Source organism: Anser brachyrhynchus (genome assembly GCF_964034855.1).
Source record: "Anser brachyrhynchus genome assembly, chromosome: 6".
NCBI lineage: Eukaryota > Metazoa > Chordata > Aves > Anseriformes > Anatidae > Anser > Anser brachyrhynchus.
In genome coordinates, this window is record NC_137700.1 from 15,711,851 (window position 1) to 15,734,182 (window position 22,332).

The window sequence follows — 22,332 nt, forward strand, 5'->3', positions numbered from 1 at the left end:
TCCTAGAGATCCTGGCCTACTGGCCACATCCTACCAAAAAAAAAATATTTTGCCTTATCTTTCTTAGCTTCTTTGCAAAACTGAGTATCTTTATGGATGGGAAACTGAAAGCCTGATATTCTGAGTCTGTAATTAATCTTGTAAGTTGTAAGGATTTCTACGGAATCAGGATTGATTTCTGCTGTTGTTGCTGATTCAAAACAACAAAAAAAAGTTAACAAGCAGATTGTCAGATACAATTTCTTCATGAAAAGAAGCAGCAATTAGGATACCTTCTGTGTGGGTAAACTGCCTGACCTCTCCAAGAAGCAGAAGGAAAAGGAATGGCCATGGTGTTACTGACAACTTCAAGCCATCAGCTTGCACTCATACACATTCCTTCATCAGCTCCACAAGAACAGTTTCTTTATTCTGTGTGAGTTGAAAGACTTGGGAGGATGGCTAGAATCTATTTTTAACAGATGTTTGTGAATGATTGCGATGACAATCTGGGGACTCTGTACAGTAGAAGTTTACACACTGACTGGCACGAGGGATTCTGTGTCTCTCTCATTTAAAGGAAAGTTTAACAGCACGTGGTTCTAGAAGATACCATGTCAAGGTCCCTCAATGAAAGTTTTACCAAGCCTTCCTTTGGCTGAAGTTGAGCCATGCCTAAACTTACACGCTTCAAACAGAAGACATCCTTGTAAAGGAGCACATTTAAGTTGGTCAATGAACCTCTCCTGAAATGCCTGGCTCAAAAAGACACTCACTACTCAGCTCCCATAAAACTGAATGTGTAGCAATAAATATGCATTCTTCTCCCAGATCAGAAATAACCACCTCTCAATGGAAAGGCAGCCAAAGGACTCAGATCACTTCAGGAAGGTCATCTAGGCTAACAACTGGCACAGGGCAGGTTGAGTATCTTGGTGTCGGGCTTCTCAGAAGTCCAGAGGAGATCAGATCATCTCTGTATTTTTGGTTAGCACCTAGAAAACCAGATCCCACACTTCTGAGAGCTCTGCCTGAGGACAGGAAGCAATTGGTATTTCTGTAAGCTATTAGACACTGGCATTGCACTCTACTCTAGTCCTCAAGGTGTTACATTCCCTGAGTAGTTTATTGAGAAAGGCTAGGGCAAAGAACTTGACAAACTTCAAAAAAGCCTATAAAAGCTATATACGAAGTACTCTTGGGTATCAAGAAAGAGACAAGAGACACAGAAAACAGTGAGACATGCAGACAAGAAAGGCCCTGCCAGAATTATAATATTTCAATGGAGAATTATAAAAAGAAAAGAAAAAAAAAACTCACTTGATTAATACAAATAATATCTACATTTTTACTTAAGTGATAAACTACCAGAAATGAAGCAAACTTTTCCGGTAAACCTTCTTCAGCTATAGAGTACTCATAAGGTCCAGCATTTACAAAGGAGGTATTTTGCAACATCGAATTACTCCAGAAATTTTAGCCTTATCTAAATTAGTTCTGCCCACGCTCTCAGACAGTAAATTTCCCCACAAGTTTGCATATTGATTTTTCCCATTTTTTATTTATTTCAGATTCCTCAGGGGTGAAGAGAAAAAGTCTATTAAGCAGCTAACAGGAAGTTTGGGTTCTGAAGGGTTTTTTTGCTGTTAAATGTCTCTCTGGCTGGATCACTTTACAAATGTAAATTAAAAGGTTTAAAATGTAGTGACCTGGTGTAGAATTCTAATTTGGCTCAGACAACACATTTTCTCATTCAGAACACAATATATTGTCTTGCTATTCTGACACCCTGCTGATCTGGATCAAGACTCATTAGCCCTGAGCTCTCCTCTGGTATGTAGAAAAAGGATTTTCTAAAGGATTTTTATGCTATTTTTCTAGTCCATCCATTTTGCTTCTCCTTTTCTGAAACTAATGGTGCAATATAACATACACTTATCAGTCCCATGGACCTCAGCAGGTAAGGACAAAAGCAATAGTCAACAGCAGTAACTCAAGAGATTTACAGAGAGGTAATTGAGTAGTCTGTGAATACTTCATTTACCCCCAGTTGTCCCTCTGGTTTAAAACATCCTTTGGATAGATTTACACTCCCGTAGCACTCACTGGCCAGGGCAGCCAACCCTTAATGCCACTACAAAACAGTACTGCTTCTCAACGCTTCTCAGATGATAACAAATGGTTTAACCCTGAGCATTTGATCTCCCACAAAGGTGCAACTCTTCCAAGAGATCAACAGGGTTGTATAATGAAATGAGTACCTAGACAGTACTCAGCTGGTCATTTATTAACTGATTTATAGCACTTCATGATTAAGTTTAATTAGTATTTATCTCTGATGAAGCTCTTGCTGTACAAAAGTTTTCAGTACAAAAAGGGCTACAGAATTTGCTCTTGGGTGGAGACCCAGCTCACCTGAACCTGCTTTGGAGAGGCTGGCAGACCCGAATCTGCTTAAAAGGGGAAGGCAGGCAATTCTTAGCCAGCAGCTGATGTGTGCTGGGCAAACCTCTGCTTAGAAGCAAGATCAATGTAAAGAGAGCTATGAATTAACAGGACTGATCCCTCTGGTTCCCAAGACAATGCAAAAACTCCTAGCTTAGCCATCTACACTATGCTGTTGTGGTCCTATTTCTGAGTACAAGAATTTAAGCAGAAGTTTCTAATCCTGGTATGGGTCCATGTCCATTGCTGAGACAAAACATCTTTAGCTTTTTAATGGAAAAACTGTGAGAAACTGGAATAACTTTATAACCTGTAGGTGTCTTGCCAGAAGCACGGAAAGTTTCCTGAAAGTGACTTTATGTTTTATCTCTGATTGCCAGTCTCTGGTTAACAAGCTCTGCTCCAGCTTTAATTCATTGATCTGATAAGGCTCATTGGTTGTCACACAGCTCTGAAGTGCTGCTTCATGGTGTTTTCTGGGCAGAGATTTAATTTTAGACAGGACAGAATCAAGGGCCAAGAAACTTAGGTCAAAGCATTTAAAACAGTGAATAACAAAGTAAGAGCAGTCACATTTCACACCTGCACTGAATAGCACTATTGGCTGTGACAGAAAAATAATCCTGCAAGAACTCACCGAGCTGAGCTCCCTCTTGTATTAGGCAATTGTATCATACATGCCTTTTAGGCTGACTGAACTATGTAGTAGCAAGCTTACTGTTTTGGGTTTTGTTCCCACAGCTCCAGCAGGAAAGCTATTCCAGCATCCTTCAGCACTGAGGGTTGAGACTTCACTGTGCTTTGAGGCAACAGCTCTTACTTCAAACTAGAGCAGGCTACAGACGTACACCCAGCCTCCTGAGATGCTGCAGCAGATGTGCTGTAACCCAGACACATCTGAGCTCATACACCAACTTCAGAGTTTGCAGGACTGTGTTACTGCAGTAATTCCCTGGGCAACCCTGTCTTCACACTGTTGAATTGTCCCAGGTTCACTTCTGCCCTGGACGTGTCTCCACCTCATCAGCTCTCCTGGCTTCATTCCTGGGTTCAGTGACAAACTCTCCCTTGCGGAAAACTGGCAACGTTTTAATTTGGGGCCATGACTAACATCTGCAGCCCCCTCCTCTTTTTCACTGACAAGCTTCTGGCTGCTGTTTTGCCACAGTGGTGCCCAAATCAACATGATGAAGTAATTACCACTTTATCCTGACTTGCTCTGATGCAGCCTAATTTCCTGGTCAGGTTCTTCTGCATTACCTTAACTCTTAAATCCTGATTTCTATTTCAGTGATTTCATAACCCTTTCGAACACACAGCCCTTTGCCTTGAAGCTTTTTTTTTTGTTGTTCCTAAAATAAATTCCAGATGGCTTTTATACCTGTAACTTGAGGACACTGCTAGTATTTAAATACTTAACAGTAGCTGATATTTTTCCAAAGCCGTTTTGAATTTGAGAGCCTTAATACAAGGGGTTTTTCCCCATGTTTTTCAATCATTCCTCCGTTCCCCAACAGCGATACCCCACAGCCCCAACTACTTAACTCTGTAATAACAGAGGTATCCCAAAGAGTCCTCACATGTCCTTCTTAAACCCAATATTTTGTTGTTCTTACCCCACAGCTAATGGAGGCACTTGGCTGTGTCTGGCACACCACCACCACACAGACTGAGGTGTTTCTGCAACATCCAATTCTCCATTTGGCTTCTTGAAAGTTTCTCCACCATTTCCATGCTGCCATCGCAGCTCATCTCCTCTCCCTGCCACCCTGTTATCTCCTCAGTCCTCTCTCACCCCAGCCAGCTCTCCCCCTCCCACAGAGGCTCTCCCTGCCTCTCCCAATGATTCAAAAATTCAGCAGTGCTCTGTCACTATTTCAAATGCCCCTCCTCTCTAATACAGTAGACTTATTTAATTAGGACGACTTAGGTTTATTTATTCATAAAAAAATGCATTTGGAGCAGTAATAGTTAAACCACATTTTGTGTTATTCCTGTGACTCACCTTGAACACACTTTACAGCCACTGCTATGGCTGATGTTAATCGTGCCTGCACCGTATCACACTTGCACACGCCTTAAAGTGGTAAAAATGTTTAAGAAGACCAGGTTTTCTTTTTGACTTGCCTTGTAGCTTCAAGAACATTTAATAAAATCACCCAAAACAAACTACTGTGTGAAACTTTTTTCTCTCACTCCTTGAAAGAGAAGACAACTTCCTTTCCTTCCTCTTATTTCCTTCAACACAAAATACATGCAGGTATATTTTATTTCTACCTTGTCTCAGAAGTTGAAGCTGCTGCATGTCTATGCTAGGCATGAGCAATGCGTCAGATAGACACACAGGCCAAAATCCAAGGGGCATGCAGACGGGGCAACAGAGGTAGATAGCCTGATAATTGGCAGTTCAAATCACAATCAAATCAAATGTTGACTATTGTGTAGGAAGTTGGTGTCTCTTTTGTTTTAGGACAGTTATAAAACACGGGGTCAAAAATGATGTAGCTAGGAGCAGAAACTGCTAAGGAAATTTCCTGTTTGTCAAAACTCTGGTGAGATTCTTATGTTCACATGAAAAATGAAGAAAGAAAAGCTGAATGGTAAATATTTGTTCTGAAGAGTTTGCAGAGTCAACAGCTGAAAAGTTAGTCTGTGCCTACTTCAAATATATTTAGGTAGAAGCAGTGGACACAAAAAAAAGTCATAAACTTTACCTTTCGCTGATTTTGAGATTTCTGGATGCATACATATGTTGTACTGGCAGTTCCATCCTCTGAAGGCAGAACTAACAAGAAAAATAGAAAAAAAAAATAGGTTTCTCAAATCGGAGCAAACATGTTTCTTTATAAATTTTCCCACTTTTCCAGTTCTGTTTCCTTTTTAGCATATACAGGCGGGTAACCTGATGACCCCCCTCTTTTTTCACGTGACTGGAAATTGCTCGCTGATATAATCACAGAGCAAAGAAGACAGATTAAGGACTCCTTTTGCATGCTGCATAGCATTTTACCTACCAAACCAAACTGAACCAATATTTTCTCACAGTTCCAGATTTTGTTGCTAATTCAAATTATTTTCAGAAATATACAGATCAGTGGAAGAGCAAGCAACAGCCTTTTGGAACAACGGCTCCAAGTAAATGTTCCAAAAGAGACTGATCTGTTATTTTGTGAATATCTAGGCTTGATTAAAAAAAAAAATGTCTATGCTATTTTTCAAAGATGAAGTGAAGGGTTTTGACTGAACTTCATAAAATGGATTTTGACTGCACGTGATGTATGAGCACACAGAAAGGCAGTGAAGGCAACGGTTTTATTATTCAGCAAAAATATAGGAGGGTTTCCCGTTTTATTTGAGAAAATAATCCTGTATTCAGGGATTAAAAAATACAGTCTAACAACTGGAAAAAATCTATGAAAGGTTAGAGATATTTCATCTTCATTTTCTACAAATCCAAGCAAGCTGACCAAAAGCCATTACGCTAGATTCACTTACATAGTAGAAAATCTGTTTTAGTCCTAGGATGATATCCCTAATGACATTTTAATATAAAAAGGAATACATTTTGTATGTCAACTGAATATTTTAGAAAAGATGATGCAAGTATTACCAAGAGTTTATAGCCTGTGCAAAAAACAGCAGCAAAGCATTTGTGATCATTAGTATTCATAGCATATAACATCACTTTACCATATCAGCATTTTCCAGAATTTCAAACAAGTATACAGGTAATTATCTTTTTACCTTCATGTCAGAAATAGCCAGGACTTTCCTCATCCTTTCCACCTCTTATTTTAATGCATAATGCAGCTTCTCAACCAAGAGACTCTTAGTTCAGCTCTGACAGATAGCATGAGTTCATGCTGAAGGAAAGCTTCTGTCCATGGCAAAACTTAAAAACGCCTGACAGAGAAGGATTCTCTACCACAATGCAAATTAATTCCAGAGAATTAATTTGCTCTGTATAGGAAGCAGTTTGTGTCTTACACTTCCCAAGGTAAGACAGACCTGCTTTAATTCCCTCAGAACTTTACCTATGAAACAGGAACGTTTGATTTACACCACCAAATGTCCTACAGGCAATAACAAAAAAGAGGGAAGCAGCTTTCATTTGGCATAACGTTAGGACAGTACGGCAGCCGGTCACAGCCTGTTTTCTGCCATCGAGAGAAGTGATCTGGGAGTGGATGCGAGTGAGCTCTGAATCTCCGAGGGGGAAGACAACTGCACTCAGGACCTGTGAGCTATCTATTTACACGAGAGCGTGCATTTCATAAACCACCTTGTTGCTTTGTGGCCAATTACCCTGGGCTTTATGTTAGTGCTGTTTTATTTTATAAGTGTTGCAGAAGGAAAATATTTTAGAATTGGACTATACCCATTTTCTTCAGCAAACACTTTTATTTAGAAAGATATCCTATGCCCTTCTACCAGGTTTAGCTATAAAAACAAAATATTTATTGTATATAGGTAATTAGGGAGGGATCAATAAAACATATTTTTGTAGTCATTGCGTTGAGGCAGTAGGGATTGCTGAATTTGCACCTCTCACTCTCTCTCTCTCTCTGCAAGCCTAAAAATATAATTTGAGAAAGACCAGCTTGCTGTAAACAGTAATGTTACAAGGTAGGGATTTAAGTGAACGTAAACAGCACAGCAAACATAAGCCCACATATAGAAAAGTATTGCTCTGAATGCTGGATTTGTTGGAGGAAGCACAGTACTGTGCTAGCTTGTTTCTTTTAAATGCTCACTTCAGGTAAGGCACACCATTTTTCAAATTGCTTTGCATCTTGTTGTCCTCACCATTAGTAACTATTCAAAACCATGCCACAAAACAAAACAAATTCCCATTGTCCAAGCCAAACTTAATTTAAAGTATTCAGTTGCATTATTCCAAACTCGTTCATCAGTTTAGTGTCACAGCCTTCAAATCAGAAGAAAAATGGGTAGTGGTATCGGGGCTTTGAAAGAGCAGAAAAAACACTTATTTTCTTACTGAAGATGATCTTGTAGTGCTGTCCCTCAACCAAAAGATACAAAAAGTACATGGAAACCTGGAAAAATTCTGACTTTTTGACTGCCATGGTTGTTTTGTTACTACATATGCCTTCTGAGAGTTTTCTTTTCCTAATTTCTCCTAAGAGCACGAAACAGATAAATACAAATAATATCAACTGTGACAGAGGAGAGACACCTGCTCACTTGGACCTCTTTGTTTCATACCACGAGGAACCCTGCATCCCTTCATCTCTGCTCCTTCTTCCCCAGAAGCTACACCTGCACCCCTAGTCCCCATGGAAGTCAAGGGCAGGCAGGGCAATGTCATTAGAAACCAGCACTTCATTGAAACTGGAAAAATAATTGAAGAAAATCACCTTCATAATGGAAGCTCTTAGGTTACTTTATCTATAACTGTCACCACATATGGCAATAAAGCTTTATTTAAAGAGAAGAAAAGTGAACTGTTGGAAGGATTCGCACATTTCAGCAGTGATGAAGTAGATGTTGGAGCCAGGCCACTGTAAGGTTTAGCTGCGTAGTAGTGGTGGGTGATATTTGTTGTCTGCAACAACAAAACCCAATGGAAAACCCCTGTAGCACCTCAATTTTTATGTAAATGACTGTGCTAGTAAAGGATGCTGAGAGAAGAAAATAAGCGGAAATAGAATATACAAGGCTGAAATATTTTTAAATATTCACTAATATGATTGAAAAGTTTCCTGAAGATGCCAGCAGCTGTTGAAGCAGGGCAAGTCTATTTGCACATTCCTAATGCAGAGACAGTCGTGCTCACAGCAGATGTTTGTCCGTCACACCTTACATGCCCCAAAACAGATGCATTGCCCAATTAAACAAAAATGCACTGAGGGCATCTCTTGGGCCACAGCAGCTGCGTCCTTACAAAGGTAGGAAAGTTCCCATGTTATGTAAACAACATCAATCTCCCCTGAAACATTAAGATGGAAAACTTGTTTAATTACGGTTCGGTTTCTCCTCTCTTCCCCTGGAAAAGGAATGAATTCATTTATGAAACGAGAATTGGTTTTAATATTTTTTTTTCTGATTTAGCTTAATACAAAGCTATAAGAGATTGGATTTGTGAAGTGAAATGTCTACCTGTCTGCCTACAAAGGCAACAAAGGAAGAAAAAAAAAAAGGGATGAGGCTAAAACTGGGACAATGAGGGCAGACAAATTAAAAATGGATTTAGACATTACATTTCCTAAAAAGTACAGAAAATAAGCTATTACTTAGCTGCTACTATTAAACTAAGAATGAGAAACAAGTGGTAGAGTTAAAACTGCAAGTCATATTCCACTTTGTACAATCGGGGCCTTCCGACTGTTACGTGCAGCAAACCTTGATTTCTGCTGCGTGTCAGCACGGGGCCCTGCAGCAGGGAGCAGGGCAAGCCAGGATGCTTCAAGTGCCACAGACTTCATTGTTTACTGAAGAATTAATTACAGATGTGCTGCAGCAGTCACAAGTTCTATTACAAAATATGAAGTCATGGCAATACCAGCTGCCTAGGTAATACAACCGCTTCACCTTTGACAGCAAAAGGAGGAGAAATAACTCAGAGCGTCCACCCCTCCTCCTCTCTAGGGTTTGTATGAAAAATGTAGGTCTGAAGGAGGGAACAGGGGTTATATTTTCTCCATATCCCGACTCCTATCAGAAGCAGCAGCCTTATTGAACTCACTTTCCCACTTGGGAAAGGAATAGGATAGTCTCCTTCACTTAATTACTCTGATTTCTGATGGTCCCCCTCTTCAGTACAAAGTGGCTGATATACCTTCGGATTTTCTGAAGATTCAGACTGAAGACAAGTGCAAGAAAATCAATTTCTCAAACTAGATGTCTGACAGCAGCCAAGGGGGTCAGAAGACTGGTCAGAGAGGGCTCAGGGAGTGCCTTGGGGACTGCTTTAATTGACAGATGTATTCAGTTATGAAAACACAGTTAGCTGATACCAGTGCACAGTTGTCTTTTTTCCACTAAATGGCTATTCAAATCGAAGTGGAAGACATCAGATGAACTTGTTAGTATGTGTTAGATAAACACCAGTGGTCACTTCATTTACCATCTCTAAAATACTAGGAACTCAAAGGCGAAACCTAAAACCAGCGGTCAAGGCTAGGTCGGAGAATGGAAATCATAAAGTACAAAACCATACCTGCAGCCTTTTCCAGCTCAAAAGCTGCTTCAGGCAGCAGCCAGAAACGAGTAACTGGAATTTCCCCTTGCAGAGGATGCAAGTCAGGGCTTTCACAAAGACTCCACTAAGTGCCTCCGTTCTTCCTCAAGCTTGCCTCTTTCCTCCTACGCTTGTCTGCAAATCTCATCCCCTCAGTACAAAGAAGAGAACAGAAACTTGAGGCTGTATTTTGCCTTTGGCTGGAATGACAAACACTCTTTATAGCAGAAACCCCTCATTTTTAATCATTACCATTTGTAATTATTATGGCCACATACTAATGTATCCCTAAGCATCTAAATGCAAGAGGAATGATTTGAGAAAGACTGGAAGGCAGATGCCACCAACCCAGCAGGTCAATGAAATCAGCTAGTAATTAAAGTTTCCTAAAGAACTCATTCCTTCTGATTTCTTTTCAGTAACTTGAAAAGACGACACAGAGGGGGTCCTTCCTTTAAATGCAACGATATTTGTCAAAACCATTTGTAAATATTAGTTCAGTTAAAACAACACATAAGATACAAAATGTAATTAAGTTCTGTATAGATTTCACTTTCACGGGAGACTAGGAACAGCAAGGCAGAAATGATGTTATTCTATCAGTTTCTAGAGCTCATTGGAACCACTAATGACTTCAAAAGCCCACGAGTCATCAGCCACACACAAAACAATAGCAATGGCAGTGACCCCAGCAGAAAAAAAGAAAAAGAAAAAAAAGAAGTGACATAGGCAGCAAGCAATAAAGAGAGATGAAGCTGGAATACAGAGGTTACTGATTCGCAGGATGCCAAAGAGCAATTCTTCAGCTGTTGTATTTCTGCGTCCCTCCTAATAGGCACGCAACAACGGCTGGCCAGAAACTGCAATTCCAATTCACTGCACATCTCCGAACCGAGGATCTGACTCTTTGCAAAAAGACATCTCTGCAGATACTCACGGAGGCAGCGCAAACACAGCCCAGCAGCGTGGGTCCTGGCCAGTGGGCAAGCCGTGCGCTGCACACAGCTAGCCTCTGGCTTTGCACATTTCAGAATTATTCATTTATTTACTTAGTCACTTAATGCTTTTAGTAATATGGGGAAAGGACAGGCTGGTTTAAAGAAAACAGCTTCCACAGGAAAAGAAAAAAAAAAAAAAAAAGAAGCTTGTACAATTTTATTTACTGCACCCAGATCTGTTCCTACTTTTGAGTAGGTGAAGAGACAAAGCAATCTTTTCAATAATAATCTAGGAGAGGAAAAAAAAAAAGGCACTAACTTTGATTTCTTTTTTTTTTTTTTTTTTTTTAAAAGTCAGCATCTGGCCACCATTATTCCCAGCAAAACCTCCTTTCCCACTTTCTCCCTTGAAAACTTTTCTGTGGACGCCATTATCTTCTGGAGATTTGTCATCCTCTCATCACTTGGTGGTTAATCACAGCACAGGCTTTGGCCTATCTTTTTTTCTTGGGTTGGACAGGGGATCTGCACTTACATCACTCTCCCTTCCTCCTCCAGTCTCATGTTTGCAGCTTCTTTTCCTAGGAGACCTGACAGCATCCTTGCTGTCCTCCCCAGTGGGATGTTTAACTAGCATGGTTATTTTCTCTTTTCCAGTTAAAATGATCGTTCTTTTCAATACATCACAGAAACAGACAGAGGCTCCATACAAAGTGTATACAAAAAGTATATCCAATTTAGGATATTACTTATGGAAAAAAAAAACACCACAACAACAAAAACAATCATCGAGCCAAATAGCTCTGTACAAAAAAGAGCTTGGAAAAACACCTTCTAAAAGTCACTGGCCCCTCGTATCTGCTGGTGCAATCATCTCTTCAGCAATCCCAATGAAACAAGCCGTGTTTACAAAACCCGACTGTCTAGGCAGGCAAACATGACTTATCTGACCAAGCAAGTCAGCTGGCAGAACCGTCCCTCCCTTGGGATGCACTACTGGGCAGCCCACGACCCAAAGATGCACTGTGATCAAAAATCCCTCTCTCTGATCTCCTCCCATGTCCTTCAGCTGTGTGACCAAAGCCCAGCTGAGCCCATCTCTGCACAGCGGTTTGCACACGAACCAGGATGAGTTAAAATGTTCTTCATCCAATGCCTCTCCTTTTATTTTCTTGATGTGTTTTAGGAACCTACTACAGGGTGCACTGACTTCTGCAGGAAGGATAGCTAACAGGCATGCTTAAAGAAGAAAATAATCTGAAATTCTGAAGTTTTTTTTTTTTCCTTCTATATTAATTTTTATTCTTGTCTTTCTGTCTTGGTCTGCATAATCTTTATAGCTGAAAGAACCTGAGCTTGTTTTAAAAATTCCAGGTTGAAATAAACAAATCCAGTAGCCAAAGTAAGTATGGAGATCTGCTATGAAAAATCATGAGAGACAGGGATCATTTTCTGAGAACAGAACTAAACCATAAATCATAAATAACACAAAGGCTCCAAGAAAAGAAATTCTGGGGAAGAAACAACGCATTTCTCCCCGTTGTGGTTTGGACTGTTGTTTGAATGTTGATCTCAAAACACCTCAGACGCTCTGTAACACTGCAGTGAAAGCTGCTCAGGAAATAAATATGACTGCTAACTCATGGAAGATTTCTTCTCTGACATCTTTCTGATTAAACTAATAGCTAGACATCTAAATGTATATTTTAAAATGTGCTTCTTAACTGCCTTACTCTCTAATAATTTCAAAATCTCAAACCAGACCAGCAGAACTGAAAATTTTTACTGATATTTAGAGACAAGAATTTTCATCCAGGCCAAACTCTGTAAACAGGAAAAGAAAAAAAAAAAAAGCTGATGAGTCAAACATGAGGTCTGCTATGGGCTTTGTTCTCCTAGTCTGTTTTATATGGTACATGCAAAGATACAGCAGTGACGGGTGGCAAAACGAAACCCTGAAACAGGCCGTCCCACAGCTCCCTGGTACCTCAAGGCAGTTATGAAGAGCTGCTGCTAACGCCCACTTCCTTGCATTTTTTTTTTCTCCAGATGAGACCTGCAGTCTATCAGCAGGAGAAGAATCGCATTTCATTTTCAAACCTATGTTGTATGCATTGGCATGCAGCAAAGGAAAACAAACAACAACAAAAAAATCTTAGTTAGCTTTGTCTTTACAAACCCAGGCCCCCATTTGGGAGAGACATTACAGTTCCTGACCAGACAGCTGCTGCTCTGGTGAGAGCTGGGAGCAAAGCAGAGGGAAGGAAAAAGGGGGTTAAATGTGAAGAAGAGGCATATAATTACACCTATTATCTGCCAGATGTTATGCCAACTAACATAAACTGATCCAGAATTTGGCACTCTGCTAGTCAGGCTTAAAATTCCCCCTGCCTGGCCCTCAATGACCCATCCAGCACACAAAGACACAAAAAAGTTTCTTGAGATTGACAGCTACAAGGGATGGGGGGCAAGAAAGCTTGTGGTATACATACAGAGCAGTAGGAATATGGCTTCTTTTTCTGGGTTTTGATCTGCAAACAAACAACCCAAAATAAGCAGAAAGCCTCAGCTCTGCAGCTGGCCATTGTGCTGGCGTTTGGGTGCAGCTGCATGGTACTATTTCCTCATCAGGAATGCCCATAGTTTATTTAGGTAATATTTATGTGCTTACCTGAAGGAAAAATCTCCAGTTATTTGTATAATGGAACAGGGGTTGTTTTCAGATCAAAATAGAAGGCCGAGAAGCCTCATTTTAAGGGTATTTCAGCCTACGAAGATATTTTAAAAAAATGGGAAATGGAATAAGATTTGTAATTAGAAAGAAATTATATGCTTCTTGACTCTGGATTAGAAAAAAAAAAAAAAAGTCTCTTTTTCCTGTTATGCTTTTAACAAGGAATCAGACTGCAGCTTTAAGACTTTACAGTGGAGAGCATTGTGGAGCAACCTGAGAAGCAAATGTGGTAAAGGCTTTGTTCAAATTATACCACTAAGATGTTCTTATTTACTTGAGTTGGCTTCAGATCAGGGTCAGAAGCCAGAAAGCCCTGTGCTTGGCACGGAGCAGAGGAGAAGCCCTGCTCCATGTGGCGCAGGATGGGCTGAGGCCCCTGCAGGCCCTGGAGGCCCTGTCAGCCCCTGCTGGCCCCATCCCCTCACACAGCCAGCGCCTGACGGCCACCCAAAGGCACCTGGCAGCTCTCAGGAGCACTGCTGCCCCTGTTCCTAGCTTAACACCACAGCCTTCGCTGGGGTTACGACAACTAAGCTGCACACCTCAATTTTTGCTGCCGATGCCTTCTCACTTCCCTGCCACCTCTCTGGGAGAAGCTGCCATGGTCTCTGAGCACTGAAATCTGTGAGCACCAGACATGTCTTTTCAAAAACAGCGTTTAACATTCACCATAGTGTGCCCTGCCCCAGCACTTCCATGTGAACTGAAGCTGCCATGCTGAGGAGTATACAGCCCACGCTGGGTCACAGAGGGGAAAAAATCTCCCTTTCCACGCACCGGGTAGGAAGCAGGTAAAGGTGAAGGCAGCAAGCAGCCAGCACAGCACCAGCATATTAAACCTCACAGGAAATCACAGAGCCAGCTGCTCTGGCTGAAAAGGCACGGGTAGCATAGGATCCTTTTGGTTTTGCCAGGGCAGACATGTGAAAGATGAATATTGGCTTTTCTATTTGACTGCAAAACAGCAAGAAACATATCCCAAATGCAGGCCTGGCACAATGGAACAGCTGGGTGGATCTTTTTGGCCTGCCCAGCATTTACATAAAATTTCTATTCAGGCTGAAGAGCATTTCATACCAGTAAAGCAAAGTTTCCATGCCACTAGCGCTGTCAGGGCCCCTTTCCCTCTCACACTCTGGCTAGCACGACTGTGACCGCCAGAAAGGGAACAGGCCGAGCGTGGCCGCTGCTGGTGCCCCTTGGCCTGGCAAGGCTGCTGCCAGCCCAGCTCCTGGCCCCGGCTGCAGCCCGGCAGCAGGCACAGCGCTGCACAGGCTTCTTCTGAGAGCACGGCTCCTGCTGGCAGCAGGGGGGTCCTCTGCCCCACCACACCTCCACAGCTGCCCTCAGAGCCGGGGCTCGGCTCCTGCCCAGCGTGGGGGCACAGGGCCCCCCTGATGGCCAGGGGAGGGCACGTTGTGGAGATGTCACCTCCATCTTAGAAGACGTGAGAGCCAATGTGTAATTAATGATGGCTTGGGACTTTGGATAATGATAGCACCTTGTCTTCTGCAGCGCTGGCAGATCATCACCCAGTGTCAAGAAGTGTACTCCGTGTCACTAACTTGGCACCTCCAATCCTTCTTTCAATGACTGTTCTGAGTTTTATAGCATCTTTTTAGTTTAAAACCACACAAACATTGCCTCATTAAGCTGCACAGCTCCCATTTCAGATAAATAATGGTTGTTATCCTCATTTTAGAGCCCAAGAGCATGAGATCCAAAGAGGTTAATTAGACAGGCCATGCAGCCAGACAGTGCCAAAGGCAAGCCTGCAACACTGGTGCTGCAAGTCTGGAGAAAGAAGTGCACTTGGAAAAGCCAGTACAGGCAGCATTTCCACTGATTCAGAGAGCCAAAGCTACCCGGACAATTCATTTCATATTTGGCAAATGAGATAAAGGTTTCCCTTCCCCAGAAGAGCCCCCAGGAATCCCTGTAGTCAGTTCATCTGATAAGTGTGGCTACCGCCAGAGCTAAAAGAAACCTACAACACATTCAGCAGAGGTTAAATCGCACAGACTCAACCACGTCGCCACACAGCCATTTTGTGCCCATGCTTATTCCCACTGCCAGCAACTCTGACTGGAGCAACAAAGGACCCACCATGCAACAAGCAGCAGCAATGCCCACTGAATACTTCACGAATTTACTATTTCTTTATAAAATCACCATCGTTATTTCAAAACCTTTTGGCCAAAGTTTTTTTTTTTTCCATGTAATTTAAAATAATTATGAGAAAAAGATGATTGTATTATTGTCATAAATTCGTAATGAGGTTAAGACTATCTGGAAGTTTTAACCAAAGCAGTTCCCTGACTAGGAAAAATAAAAAAAATACAATTACAGCATTTCAAAATGTTGCTTCCTAACAGTTTATTTTAAAAGCCAGATGAGGTAATTTAATATCTTATTTGAATGAAACATTTTCTTCAGAGTGATTTTTCAACAGAAATATTCTTCTTATGCTTCTTATACCAAGGAAAGTAAAAAAAATATATTTTTTAAATAAAAATGATTGTTTTTTATCAATTATTGTTGATAATTTAATAAAAATGATTGTTGATTGAAACAACTCCATTGTTTCACTCCATTTTTGAGATTTTGGACAACTCAAGAAAATAATTAGAAGTAAATACAGGAGATGTACCCACAGAACTCAACACATGAAAATTAAACCAAAATTGGGCTTAAGAATAGGTGGGCAGGTTACCTGGGTGGAAATATTCCCCAGAATGGATGAATTGACCTAACAAAAGCTAGAAATAGGCCAAGGTGATTTAGAAGTTAAGTTCTTAGTCTTTCCCATTGTATCTAAGAGTCTGTAAGAGCAGATTATCTTGAGGGTCATCACGCGGCACTTGCAGGGCAAGCAGGCGATCAGGCCCAGTCAGCATGGGTTTATGAAAGGCAGGTCCTGCTTGACGAACCTGATCTCCTTCTATGACCAAGTGACGCGCTTGGTGGATGAGGGAAAGGCTGTGGACGTGGTCTACCTTGACCTCAGTAAGGCTTTTGACACCGTTCCCCACAACATTCTCCTCAAGAAACTGGCTGCTCGGGGCTTGGACTGGCGTACGCTTCGCTGGGTTAGAAACTGGCTGGATGGCCGGGCCCAGAGAGTTGTGGTGAATGGAGTCAAATCTGGTTGGAGGCCGGTCACTAGTGGAGTCCCCCAGGGCTCGGTACTGGGGCCGGTCCTCTTTAATATCTTTATTGATGATCTGGATGAGGGCGTCCAGTGCACCCTCAGTAAGTTTGCAGATGACACCAAGCTAAGTGCGTGTGTCGATCTGCTCGAGGGCAGGAAGGCTCTGCAGGAGGATCTGGATAGGCTGGAGCGATGGGCTGAGGTCAACTGCATGAAGTTCAACAAGGCCAAGTGCCGGGTCCTGCACCTGGGCTGCAACAACCCCAAGCAGAGCTACAGGCTGGGAGATGAGTGGCTGGAAAGCTGCCTGGCCGAGAGGGACCTGGGAGTATTGGTGGATAGTCGGCTGAATATGAGCCAGCAGTGTGCTCAGGTGGCCAAGAAGGCCAACGGCATCCTGGCCTGTATAAGAAGCAGTGTGGCCAGCAGGTCGAGGGAAGTGATTGTGCCCCTGTACTCGGCTCTGGTGAGGCCGCACCTCGAGTACTGTGTTCAGTTTTGGGCCCCTCGCTACAGGAAGGACATGGATGTGCTCGAGCGAGTCCAGAGAAGGGCGACCAAGCTGGTGAGGGGTCTGGAGAACAAGTCTTACGAGGAGCGGCTGAGGGAGCTGGGCTTGTTCAGCCTGGAGAAGAGGAGGCTCAGGGGCGACCTCATCGCTCTCTACAGTTACCTGAAAGGAGGCTGTAGAGAGGTGGGGGTTGGTCTATTCTCCCACGTGCCTGGTGACAGGACGAGGGGGAATGGGCTAAAGTTGCGACAGGGGAGTTTTAGGTTGGATGTTAGGAAGTACTTCTTTACCGAAAGGGTTATTAAGCATTGGAACGGGCTGCCCAGGGAGGTGGTGGAGTCACCATCCCTGGAGGTCTTTAAAAGACGTTTAGATGTAGAGCTTAGGGATATGGTTTAGTGGAGTACTTAGTGTTAGGTCGGAGGTTGGACTCGATGATCTTGAGGTCTCTTCCAACCTAGAGAAATCTGTGAATCTGTGAATCTTTTTAGTTTTGAGAAAATGTGCATAACTTCCCTGATGTGTAGTAAAAACCTTTCCAGGATCGTTATTGCTCTGGTTGATGACTGATTAAACCTGGCTGGAATTCCCTGCTCAGTATATCCTCTACCTTTTTTCCCCATTCTGAGACTACTAAGTTCTTGCACTCCATATATCAAAATAGAGATACCTTGCACAGGCTCAAGGGTGCTAAGTCAGATGCCTAATTACTATGTGCCATAATAAATAACTGAGCGGACCTGGCCTCAAGGCGCTAGTTCCACCCTTAGTACAAAGCTAAGGGATAGGGACGGCCAAATAAAATATAACCTGAGCTCAGGTACAATCCCCAGGCTGAAGCCTGATTGCACATGATGCTTACTCAAGCAGCTGGAATAGTAAAAATGTGCATAAAAGAGCATTGTCATTTATCGTAGCAGTCATTTCACAGAAGCACAGTCTGGAACATGGATTAACAGACAAGCCTTTCAATCAAATGTGGCTTCAAATCCCAGTTTCCATACATGACATATCAGGTATGTGCCACCTCAAACATCTGATATGTTAGGTAAAAGGACTGATCTATACCAAAAAACACATTTGGCAGAAATTGTTTCTCCACTTGCCCAGGGCTCAGTCCCTCATCTGTTCATCTGCTAAACTCAAGTCCTCTTATTTAATAAGCTTCCTTTTTCATGCTTTTGGAAAAAAAAAAGAAAAAGAAAAAAAAAAAAAAAAGCATAGCGATAAAAGGTTTTCCTTTTCATTTCTTCAAAGGCTTCCAAAGAACCTGCTACTCAAGTGTTAAATGCTCTGTCCTTTGGTGCATTTGTGGTAGCAGGGCTGCCTTCTGAAATGAACCTTAAGCAAGAGCCACAGTGTTGCACTCATTACCCATTTATGAGTTCAGATAACTGATTGAATAATACCAGTTTCTGTTTCTATGAAGTAGATAAAAGCCACCAGGGCCATTGCCACAGTCATGGTGTCAGGCACTCTCCCCACTCCAGCTTTCCCTGGCGCCAGCTGAGCACTATGTGGGCAGCCAGCTGAGCACGGTGGCCACTGAGCTGGAGGTAGAGGAGGAATAAGTCAGGAAGATTTGGAGGCAGGGAAAGAAAGCAAGCAGAAAGGGAAGAAGGCTCCCCTTTGCTTTCATGCTTTGCAGCAGACCTGCCCCCTGAGAAGGCAAAGCAGAGCCAGGCTCTTCTGCCACCACAGCAGCTGCTGGGGCTGGAGGGGCTCTGCTCTCCCTGCCCTACAAAAAGCTGCCAGACATGCTGGAGTGGGGTCCAGCTTCGAAACGTGCTTTACCTTATCATCTTGCAACACCAGCCTCCTTCAGGAAAATGAGGTGTTTCTCTCCTCAACACCTGCCAGTGAGCCACCTTAATTTATTTTCCACATGATTACACACACTTTCCACTCCAAATACAAATGAAATAAAAAAGTGAATAATGATAAAAAAATAAAAATAAAAAGCAAACGTGGACCTGACAAACTCTCTCTTTTCTCCTTCTTTCCCATTTACTTTTCTGCTGGCATTTTGCACTGTCACCTTTAAATGGTTTGTCCACAGTGTGCTTTTAAACATTACAAGCAAGAGCAGGTTTGAAAAACAAGAGAGCTATGCAATTGGAAAGCTGAAGCGCAATTGGCATACCAATAAACGCCTCGATAGCAACTTCAATACTGCTGCACTGATGTGGTTGTTTTCACCGTTTCTCTCTCTCCTGCTCCCTCTGTTTCTGCACAAGGCCCTTCAGCCAGCAGCGGCCCTGCCTGGCACAGACCAGCAGGTGAGGAGGGCAGAGGCTCGGCGAGAAGGCCTTGGTCACTGATGCTGGAGATATCCAGCCTGTACTCTGGACTGTGACTGCATCTAGTCCTCTCAAAAGAGGGTAAATATCACCTGCCAAGTAAGTGCTAAATACTGGGCTCCCAAGGGATCCTACAGCTCCTTTCCTTTTTTTTGTTGGATCAGAGAAACAGCATCAGAAAGGTAAAAGCAAAGCTGTCTCGTCACTTCACGATGAAGGCGGAAGAGAAGGGTTATGTCCACACTTCCAAAAGCTGTGTTTTTATTATACCGAGACAGAAATCTCTGTGAAATAACTTAATTGCGCCGACAATGTTTGATCCTGCAACTCTACCAGCTGAGATCCCATTTTGGCTGCCCTGGGCCAAGGCGCTGTTTTTGCGATCTGCAGCCCACCCTAGGGGCAAGTGCTTCCCCAGGACACTGCTTGGTGCAGCTACTGGCAGTATAGAAAGTTGCAGGCAGTTTTCTGTAAATTTTCTGAAAATTAAAAGAAGTTCATACAAGCTATAGCCAGATTTTCAAACCATCTTAGGAGCTTGTCACTCACAACACTAACGTCTGGTCTGCTAAAAAAGTCCCACCTGCTCTGGGACAAGCAACACCAGGATTATCAGGAGAGGCTCTAACAGGATTTTCCCTCTCCCCAGCCAGGGAGCTACTAAAACAGAAGAAAACAGCGCCTTTCTCCAAAATTCTGCCTGATGAGTTTTTGAGACACGGTGACAATGACAGAACAGGAACTCTACCCAAAGCCTCTGAAGGACAGAAAACAAACAGGAATGTCGGAGCCCCCTTCTCTAGTTACTTTTTCCCTCTGAATATGAGAATCAAGTCTAAAAGAGTTGACATAGATGCCCACCCCTTGCTGTGGTCCAAACCATCAGTCCCTGGTCACATATTCCAATTGCCCTAACATTACCAGATCAGCTCACAGAGCAGACAGGAGATGGGACGTTCCCTCACATGGTGGGGGATACAGAGACGTGTTTCACAGAGCTGAAAACTTTGCACCAGTGTCTTTGACTAACTTCTTTTAAAAAGAAAGCAAAATGAGCAAAGACTTATTCTGTTAAAGGAAGAAAAAAAAAATAACAACTGAGTGAAAAGTACTGTTTTCTGAAGAAAGAAAAAAACCAAAACCATGCTTCATGACTCATTTTCTTTTAGGATTTTTTTCACTGATTGTGTTTGCTGTTTTCTTTTTGCAAGGTTGAAAGAGAAGGGTTTAACCTGACCTGAGAATTTCCTGTGGTGTGACTGTATTTTTTTAATCCTAATTTTTAATGTTCTTGCCTTTCTTTTAAAAGTAGCATTTCAAGAAAAAATATCTTCAAGAAAGACCTCAAAACCATAGGCAATTTGATCAAGCCCACAAGGATAAATCCTAGGGCTTGACTCTTGAGCTCTGGTGAAACTAGATGAAGTGTTTAAAGATGTTCCTGTACCCTGCTGACCTCTCTGCTCCTCCGCTGACCTCCCGCACGCCTGAAGAAAAGCAGCAGAAGCAAATGTGTGCAAACTTCTCAGCCTTTCCCACTCACGGGCTCTTTTATCAGTGTGGTCTCACCTCTCTGGCCTAATTAGCCTGAACAGTCAATGACAATGCATCTGTAATTATACAGGAGCTGCTGGAGACGCAGCTGAGATGCTGCATATTATCCTTTCTACTAATCCGGTTAACCTGTGCCAGAGAGGTGGGTGACCACAGGGGCTGGTGGTGCCTTGGGCTGCTTCAGCCACATTTATGCAGTTACTGAGCCCCCTGTCCTGGTCTTAGCCCCCTGTGTACAACAGACTGAAAGACCAGGAGAAAGGGGAAGGACAAGGCTTTCATTTGGGGAGTGGGACATATTTTGCAGAATGCTTTCGCCTTTTCGTTTATCTGCTGAGCTGCAATCATTTAACTTTCTGAAGTGTACCAATCTCTAATTGTTACTTGCTAGAATCCTCCCATATGAGTGGAGCCTATAAGCTCTTCCACACTGATAATACTGATAGGAGGAAATAAGCACGTGTAGATGCAGAATAGCTCCCTACAGTATAAGCAGTACTATACAAAGGCAGCTCCTGCATGCGGACAAACCCTCATTCTCTGCCCAGGAACAGCAAATTACACCCTGACCCGTGGTGCGGTTCCCTGCCCAGCTTCTGCACTCACTGAGGCAGAAAGTGGCCGGGAGCATCCCTGTGGCCGGTAGTTAGGGCTCAGCTGGGAGACCCCGGCTGGAGAGAAAGCAGTGATGCTCTGCAAGGCAGAAGCCAGTCCGACTCCGTGACATCAGGCAGGGAAACCTCTTAGGTACTGCACCGAGTAGCTTTATTAGCTCCTCTGGAAGGAAATTTATGGAACCGACTGTCTCAAGTATCAGAGATGTCGATTTAATGACATGCTGACGCTTGGCGAAGCTCTAAAGCTTCACACTTGCCTCGGTGGCATTGAAGCCGATTTGGACACAGCACTGCAGCACTCACCTCGATGTTAGGAGGCTACTGGCTGCATGCAGTAAATAGACCTCTTTCCTTTTTACAGTTTATCGGCATAGAAAACGTTTCCTCTATTTTATATCAACGGGTGTCTTTTCTTTCCTTGAGATTTGATACCTTTGTTGGTATTAGATCAATTTTTTCTTTACAACAGACTTTTCAACAGTAACTATATCTTCCTTAAGTTAAGGCTGAGAAGAATTGACAGGTCAAGAGGTACTGTGTGTGAATGGTGAAACCAAAATGGAACGGGGCAGAGAATCTGTACCTGTATCCAGAACTAATTAGATCTGGGGGAAAAATGGTGGGTTTTCTAGTCTGACAGATGAACCTAAACAAAATCAGCTTAGATTAAATACAAACTATGTTTTTTATTTCAGTATGTTGGTGGTGGGGAGGTTAATTAAGAGGCAGAAGCCTCTTGCTACATATTGGATTTTGGTGATAACCAATTTTCTGAAGGTTTGTTGTTGTTTAGCTGTTGTTTATTTTAAATTAGACCAACTTTAAAGCAAAATTTAAATGCCTTCTGTAGGAACAAGAAGTTTTGCTATTTCTGGAATACAATGTTATGTTTTGAAAACAGC

The 22,332-nt window shown here is 42.6% G+C and overlaps 1 protein-coding gene across 2 annotated transcripts in view; it reads right to left on the reverse strand.

The window, feature by feature from the left end:
* LOC308197454 (uncharacterized protein) overlaps positions 1-22,332 on the reverse strand; it is a 557,403-nt gene that overhangs the window by 262,053 nt on the left and 273,018 nt on the right. For both annotated transcript variants that reach the window (XM_080597939.1, XM_080597940.1), the window contains one exon: positions 5,139-5,209. The gene's annotated coding sequence lies outside the window, so the exon portion shown is untranslated. The remainder of the gene's footprint in view (positions 1-5,138; positions 5,210-22,332) is intronic.